This window comes from Cygnus olor, chromosome 2 (genome assembly GCF_009769625.2).
Source record: "Cygnus olor isolate bCygOlo1 chromosome 2, bCygOlo1.pri.v2, whole genome shotgun sequence".
In the NCBI taxonomy this organism is placed as follows: Eukaryota; Metazoa; Chordata; class Aves; order Anseriformes; family Anatidae; genus Cygnus; species Cygnus olor.
The window spans coordinates 142,165,493-142,173,116 of NC_049170.1; positions in this window are offsets into that span (position 1 = coordinate 142,165,493).

A 7,624-nucleotide genomic window follows, 5' to 3' on the forward strand; every position below is an offset into this window, starting at 1 on the left:
TAGGTAGTTTTGCATACAGTAACACTCTTCCCAGAACATCAGCTGTGGAAATGGCTTTTTATCTACAAGACAAGCCTGTATTTTTCATGGTAATTGTAGACACCATTTCCTTTAAATGATATCTAGATGATATCACTGATGGCATGCATCAATGCGAGTGGTGAAAGCTGTCCCCCTGTAGTATTTTTCATGTGGTGATCATTAGGACCTGATCAAACTCTCTGCTGGTTGTTCCTGCTTATGCAACTGATAAGTGATGGTTGGAGCATGCTTTGGGGCAGGTGCTGTGGGCTTGTAGGTTGCTAAGTGATGTTCGGGCCTACGCTCGAACGCAAACCAAAAGGGGCAGCCAGGGGTTAGGAGGATGGGGAATAGGAAGGGCTGTGACACTGGTGGTGGTCTCCTGCTGTGAGGGCCTGCCCAGCCAGCAGAATCTGGGTTTTCAGGGAAAGGCCATTACAGTAGCAGCAGTAACAAGAATAACAGCAAACAACAGCATTAGAACAATTAGGGGAAAATACTGGCACGGCAACTGAGGAAAAAGGCTGCAGAGCTGCCTGTGGAAAATGGGCCCTGGAGGTACGGATGGAAGGCCTGTAGCCATGCAGAAGCCTCTGCATTCAAGACGCTGTGCAGCACTGGCACCTAGTTTATCGATGATTGTCTGCCAGAAATAAGTACAGTCATGAGTGAAACAGTGTAAAGAGCAGGCTGAGGAGGGCCTTTCAGCAGATGGGACAATGCTGTGCAGGAGGAGCTGTCAGGACAACTGTTTGTTGTAACACCACAAAGTGGAACACGCTGTGGTGAGAACTATTGCTCTAAGAAACGTCTGAGTTCTTAAGACCTATCACCTAGTGAAATAGCTAAATCCCCCTTGGTGAAAATTATTCTAAAATACACTTTCATGGCAAAGCAGTTTTAGCTAATTTTAACTGTAGAACTGGAAATTTGGATTTGTTTTGAATTCTCGTACAAACACCTGACTGAGGAACAGTGTGAGGCATGGTAACAGCTAGGCAAGCTTTCGTATTTGGCGTAGACAGGACTTGAAGTCAGAGTGCTTTGACCTAGTGGACCGTTTCTCTTCCGGAAATTCATCTCAATGTACTTAAGATAGTTAATGTACCAGTGTGCTTAAAATCTCTGTTTTTCATGATGAAATAAAAGCCATTTGGCTAGAATTACCTAGAAGAATATCTTAAGAAAATTAACCAGGGTGTATCTTGTTCAGGCTGTCTATTTTGATTCCTTAAATCTTAGTGAGCAATTTTTGTCTAAAAGATTCCAGTTTTGTAATTGGTTCTCATTTAACTTATTGTTACCACAACAGTGAAATCCAACATTCTTTGAATTGCTAGAATTAAGTAATCATAGCAAAATATTTTTCCTCTTTTATTATCAAGAGGATATTGAACCTATTAACTTCTTGCACATCTTTTGACAGCAGGGATAGAGCATATTATTCAAATCTTATTTAACTTGTTTATTGAACTGCTCTCCATAATTATTTATTTTATGTTTGTTAAAATGAAAATATTTCTAAAGTCAAGAATGTGACATAAGAATTCTCTATTGTCAACTATTTCTGAATAGCTGTATCATAATTCTGTGGAGTCATCATGAAACAGAAGACAAATATGTTGACTTGCTATTGAAAGTATTTGGAAATAAAACAACTAAGGGAACACAAGAGACCAAAATAGAGTACTGTGTGAAAATTTTGTAATTGTTCAATACACTTTTGCTGGTGCAAGAATGTTAGTAAGGAAGCTGACTGAAGATGCAGGACCAAGACAGGAATGATAACTAACTAAGTGGAGTTACTCTGCATTTATACTGGTGGAACTGGTACTGCAGGGTTTTTTTCTCTTTGTAGGGAGGCCTCCTTAAAAAGCTGAGGGCAGCAACGCTCACCTAATTTGGCTTTACCAATGGGCGGCGCTAGGTTCTGTCCACAACTTTCAAGTAATGTTTTCTATATTTTTGAAGTATTTCTCGTATTAGAAAAAGTAAGTAAATAAATTACGGAACTCTGTTGTGCTGCAAAATTTACCTAATAATGTGAATCAAGTGAATATTTGAATAGAAGCCAGTCAGTTCTGAGACATTCTCTCTCTGGGTTTCAGCTGGACTTGAGTTTTTCTGAAACAGGCAGATGGAATGCTTATTCTGTTGGGTTTTCTTCTTCCACAAAGGTGATGAAGAACAGAGGAAGCAGGAAGACATTTATATGTACATTCCACTTGCAGGGAAAAATGTTCTTTTTCTCCTATGCTTGCAAATATAGGATGCCTGTCAGGAAAAAAGGCTTATGGGTTGAATCTCTAATATATGTAGATGTCTCTAGTGACTGACATCCTGTTAAAGGATACACCATGTACCATAATACACTGGCAAATAAATTATAATTGCAAGGAAACTTGTATGACTTGTAGCATTGAGCCTCTTCATAGTCTGTTGCTTTGCTTTGTTCAGGGAATGTAATAAGTCACAGGAATGGCAGGGTGGGAAGAACCATTTGCACGAAGGTGTCCCTATCTTTTCCACCCTTTTGCCACAATTCTGATTTTGCTTGTGAAGCTAACAAGAAAATAATAAATTCGTCTTCAGTGTTTCTGGTTTGTCCAATCCTCTGCTTTCAAGAGAGATTTGGAAAGCCTGTTAGAAGGCAGAACTAGAACTGGGATTTACAGAAGACTTGAGTGAGCTTAGTTGGATTGCTTAGGAATAAATGAATTTGGGTCTGTAAGTATGACATAGTATACTTTAAATATACAAAACAAGGCAAAGGAAATTGTAAGTAAAGCTTTTTATCCCAGAATATTGGAATCAGTGCAGAAGGGCATAATTCAATCTCAAATCTTTATTATTGGTGATGACGGATGAGCATGAAAGAAACCAGCTTTGCTTTCCAATCCCAAGCTGTTAGCAGGCAAGAGATCTGGAGAAAAACCTGAGTTCAAGACTACTTCTACTCAGGATCAGTGGAACAAATGAGCTTTTTCAGAATCCGCATATTCTAAAGTTATTTTTCAAAATAGCATTGTAAGATTGTAAGTTAAGGTTATAATTAAATATAAATTATAAATGAATATTGTGTAAGTAACTTTAAATTTATTAGGATTTTTTTTTTTTTTTGGAGGGAGGGGGCAGGGGGAGGATGGGGTGAAAAAAATTCCCAGTAAGGAATTATTTGTGACATGTTTTATCTTCTGGAAGTTTTTGGGAAAGCATAATAGGTTATTATGGGAAAAGTTCTAATATAATGATTGTACAAAAACTTGTAGTAAATACTCTCTTATGAGTTTATATATGGGAAGAAGGCCTAACTCTTCATGCTGATGGACTGAAAACAGCTCTTATTTTACCTTCTTTCTGCCCTTGTCTTTTGTTTCAGTTTTAGATTGAGTTTTAAAAAGAAATAAAAATAAAAATCATAAAAAAGTAGAATGTTGGTACATGGAAATCTGAATTGAAGGTGATGCAGGTATTTATAGCACTAGGCTTTTTAACCTTACTTGAAAAATGTCTGAGGTTGATATAAACCTCTTTGCAGCCCTGAAGAAGTTTACCAGCTTGTGATTAATTCATTTTTGTTGCGTTTTCTTATCTTAGTATAGGGTAAATGCTTTGTTGCTGCTTTATTTAGTACTGCATCAGTTTTTTTAGTTACTGCATTATTTAAATAATTTTTTCACAAAACTGGTCATCTTTCTTTCAGTAATTGTGGCACGTTGTGGATGCCATATTGCTCCAATAAGGGCTGCAATTGAGTAACACTCACAACGCTACCTTTGACTCCTAAATGTAAGATTTTTAAATCTCTGAACAGAAGTGGTACCGAGATCTAAATGCTGTACTTGCTCTGCTTGCTCTCTAGGTTCACTAGGACCCAGTAAGCTCTGATCCAGATGTCTAAAGCTCCATGTGAACACTGCACTACCTCCTTAAAAGTCCTGCTAACTGGAGCACAAGTAGACAGATCAATCCCGCAATAAATTAATGGTCAAGTAATCTGCCCCGTGAGTTTAAGGGGAAAGCTTGGGGGGAAATATGTATAATGCTTGATACATGTTCCATCTTTTTTAGGTTTAAAATCCATAGCTTTGTAATCAGTGATGGTAGGCCCAGCCAGAAACTTGGAACAACATCAGAAGAACAGTGCAGGGTCAGTACTGGGTGGAAGGGAGCTGTGACTCTTCCACTTCTCACTTCCACACATCCTGTTTTCTTTTCATAAACAAACCAGCTCTGTTGCCTCTGGGAAGGATGGGTTAGCATTCTCTTGCAGCAAGACAAAATTCAAGGAGAACAGGGACTTGGGGTGGTGTCCACCTGCTGGGCAGATGGAGAAGGCAGGTGTGGTGGATAAGGTGAGAATGTTCCTCTATCCAAACCGTAAATGCTACAGTAAGCAGATGGTCTGGACATTGGTTTGGGGCATATTAGGAAGAGTTTTGGGGCATTAAAAACAGAGGCACTCCTTCAAGAGGTAGTTTTCTGGCAGCTGCATATTTACCTGCTCTTTTCTAAAGAAATAATCTGTCATTTCCCAGGATTGGTCGTTAACCACCCCTCTGTCAACTTGCCTTGTTTTTTGGGGGCTTAGGCTGGCCCCAGTAAGTTAGAGGATGGGGTGTCTCAGATGCTAGCCCCACACTCGTGCTCCTTCCTTGTGCTCTTGTGGGACAGGACTTAGGCAAACCTTGCCCTGCCTGCTTGCAGGAGGTTCTCAGGAGCGAGAAGTGCAGGAGGGGGTGGCAGGTTGTGCTAGGTGCCTTTGCTGTGGGAGCAGGCTGGGGACCTGCTGTGAGCGTGCTGTATAAATGCAGGCAGGACGCTTCAGCTTTGGGTGCCTTTATTATACCTGCCCCTGGGGGTAGCAGAGATACAGCTGCAGAGCGATCCATGATTGCAGTCACCACGGCGGATCCTACCAGAGAGCTGTGTTCGGGTTGGTCTGTACATCCGTGGCCTTGTGCATTGGTGCCAAACAGGCGGCGTTTGCTCAGAAAGGCAAATGGATGTGAGCATGTAACTTACATGGGTGAGGCAGAGTAGCCGACAGCCCACAGGGGGTCTGGTTTCTGGATATATTCAAGAACTGAGAGTCAAGCTTTCATCCTCCTTGATGATCTCCCACGCTCGCTGGCTCCTCCCCAGTGCTACGGTCAGTAGGTCTGGGCTTCCCTTCTCGTCAGGGAGGTCACTGCTGGCCTGGAAGCGCTGGGGACGAAGTTGTGCTGGGTCGTGTTGGGCTGCTGCTGGCAGTAACCAGCCTTAGGTGTTACAGGGCAAGATCCCTGAGCACCCTGGCAGCTGTTTCCACACATCACCCCCTGACCCCTGGGGTCTTCTTCCACTTCCAGGATCTTTATTCCAGCTGAGATTTTCACCACCACCTTTCCAGGCCCCTTTCTTCTTTCCAAAACCGTCTTCTTTTTGGGGAACCCTGCTGTGAGGTGCCTAACCTCTTGTTTTCCCAACCTAAGCAGTCAGTGTGCAGAAACACAATGAGTGATCAGCCTCTGAATAGAGAGCATTCTGCATCTTTATTAATTGGAGGATTTGGTAGGTGCAACTCTGCAGGTCCAGTTTTATGGAAATGAACAGCCAGGCCATAGTGATAGCAGCTCAGAAGGAACAGTCTTCTGAGAGTTCAGAAGTTCAGTTCTGGACATTCACCCCCACACAGGTGTAGAACCAATTATCAGCTGCCTGCTAGCAGTTAAACTTTTTTTTTTTTTTTTTTTTTTTGGTATACGATGGTAATGCATCAAAGATGCCAGAAAATGCAAAGTGAAACTGGCTGCTTTCGGGCTTTGTCCCTGAGTAGCAGGCTGAGTCACTGTGCTGACTGTGACAAAAACAGCCGAGCCTTAAAGTTCTCCCCATACTCATCTCAAATCAGCTTCTCCAGGAGGGATAGCATTGTAGGCACAGTTGATGAGGAGGAAAATTTGAAGCAGGGGGATGATAAAGACTTACTCAGAGCTAACACAATAGATTGGTGGCAGAAACAAGGAAAGAGGGAAAGATCTGACCCCAGTTTGGTCTCTTCTAGCAGGACTTAATTGTTGTAGGGGCCTCCAGTCGGTAATGAGTCTAAGACAGTGGAAAGGCAAAGTTTCTCACGGGGCGGGGGGTTGTGGTGAAGATGTTCATTCCTTTTCTTTTGTTCAAGAGCTGTCTTTGAAGGCATTGTTCTTCCACAGCTGCAGTAGCCTACATTCATTGTGATAATTGTGGGACAATATGTAGGATGGATGATTGATACATGAGATGAAGTTGTGTAAGACTTACTAGAAAATCATATGGAGATAATAAATTATGCAAAGGCAGCTCAGATGCTAAGGACAATTTTAGTGGGGTGCAATAAGGGAAAGGGTACAGCAGATCCAAACAGGGCTAAAAATGGGTCAGAGAAAGAAAACACAACAGTCCCTGTAACTAATCACGTAATATGACTCGAGTTGAAGTATTACAGACATCTAAGGAAGAAAAAATACAGTAAGTACCTCACGGACAGAAAATGGTCTTGACTGAAATGCTACTGCACTCCCTGTGCACCTCACCTCTTTTTCCGTATCAGAACAAGGACTGAGTGTGCCGTCTTCCTTTGGTAGGGAATCCAGGCATGCGGGCAGGGTCTGGCTCTCTGGGAGGCTGGCACCACAAGGCACACAGCAGGGCTTGCAGAGCAGCCTACATGCAGCTGAAGAGGCAGCAAGATGCAAAGGTGGAGAGACTGCCGGCTTCCCAAACGTCAGATGGACTCAGAGCATTTGAAGCAGAGCACAGGTAGGTAGGAGGTCATTCATACTCCTGAAGGGTGTGGGATGCAGGCAGTAGCAAGCAGGAGAAGACTTCTTTTTTTAAAGCCTTTGTAAATTACTTACAGCTCTGTGCTGAGGTGTTTTGGGAGCCAGGTATTCTCACATTTCGCAACTCTTCTGTTCTCACCGTTAAACGGTTGCGCTGTTGTTCTGGGCAGTTTGAACTCTCAGTGAATTTAGCTTTAAGAACATCATGAAGGATTTTATAACAAATTAGAGAAGTGGATAGAAAAGTGAAGATACAACCTGCAGTGAGGACAAATTGTTGTTATTATTAACAGAAATATGAGGTCAAGATACTTGCTGTGAACAACCGTCTACAAGTCCACCAATTTACTCTGTCTTTTTAGCAGATGCTGTAAGAAATGAAGACCCAGTTGGCTGCTTTGGGGTAGGAGCAAGCAGTGGAAGGAGGAACGGTATGGGCAGTCCTGTCAGGTTAATCCCCTTCACCCCATGGTTGTGGGTTTCTCTCCCCTTGGACAATAAAGGGAAAATAGTTGCTGACTAAGAGGCTGTGATTGCCTCCACTGGTACGAACTTGCTCAGAATCCCTGCTCTAAATGCAGCCTCAGAAAGGATGGAGAAGGGAGAGCTGCCTTGCCTGTCTCACTGTTGCATGCATAGTACAGTACTGATCTGCACAACTTGTATTAGCATTTCAGTCAATGGTAGGTGATGTCTTTGCAATAGTTCTACACTGTCCTAATAAGGCTTCTATATCTAAATTTGTGGAAATGTAGAAGAGCTTCCTGTGGCACGATATAATCTTCGGGAATTTGATG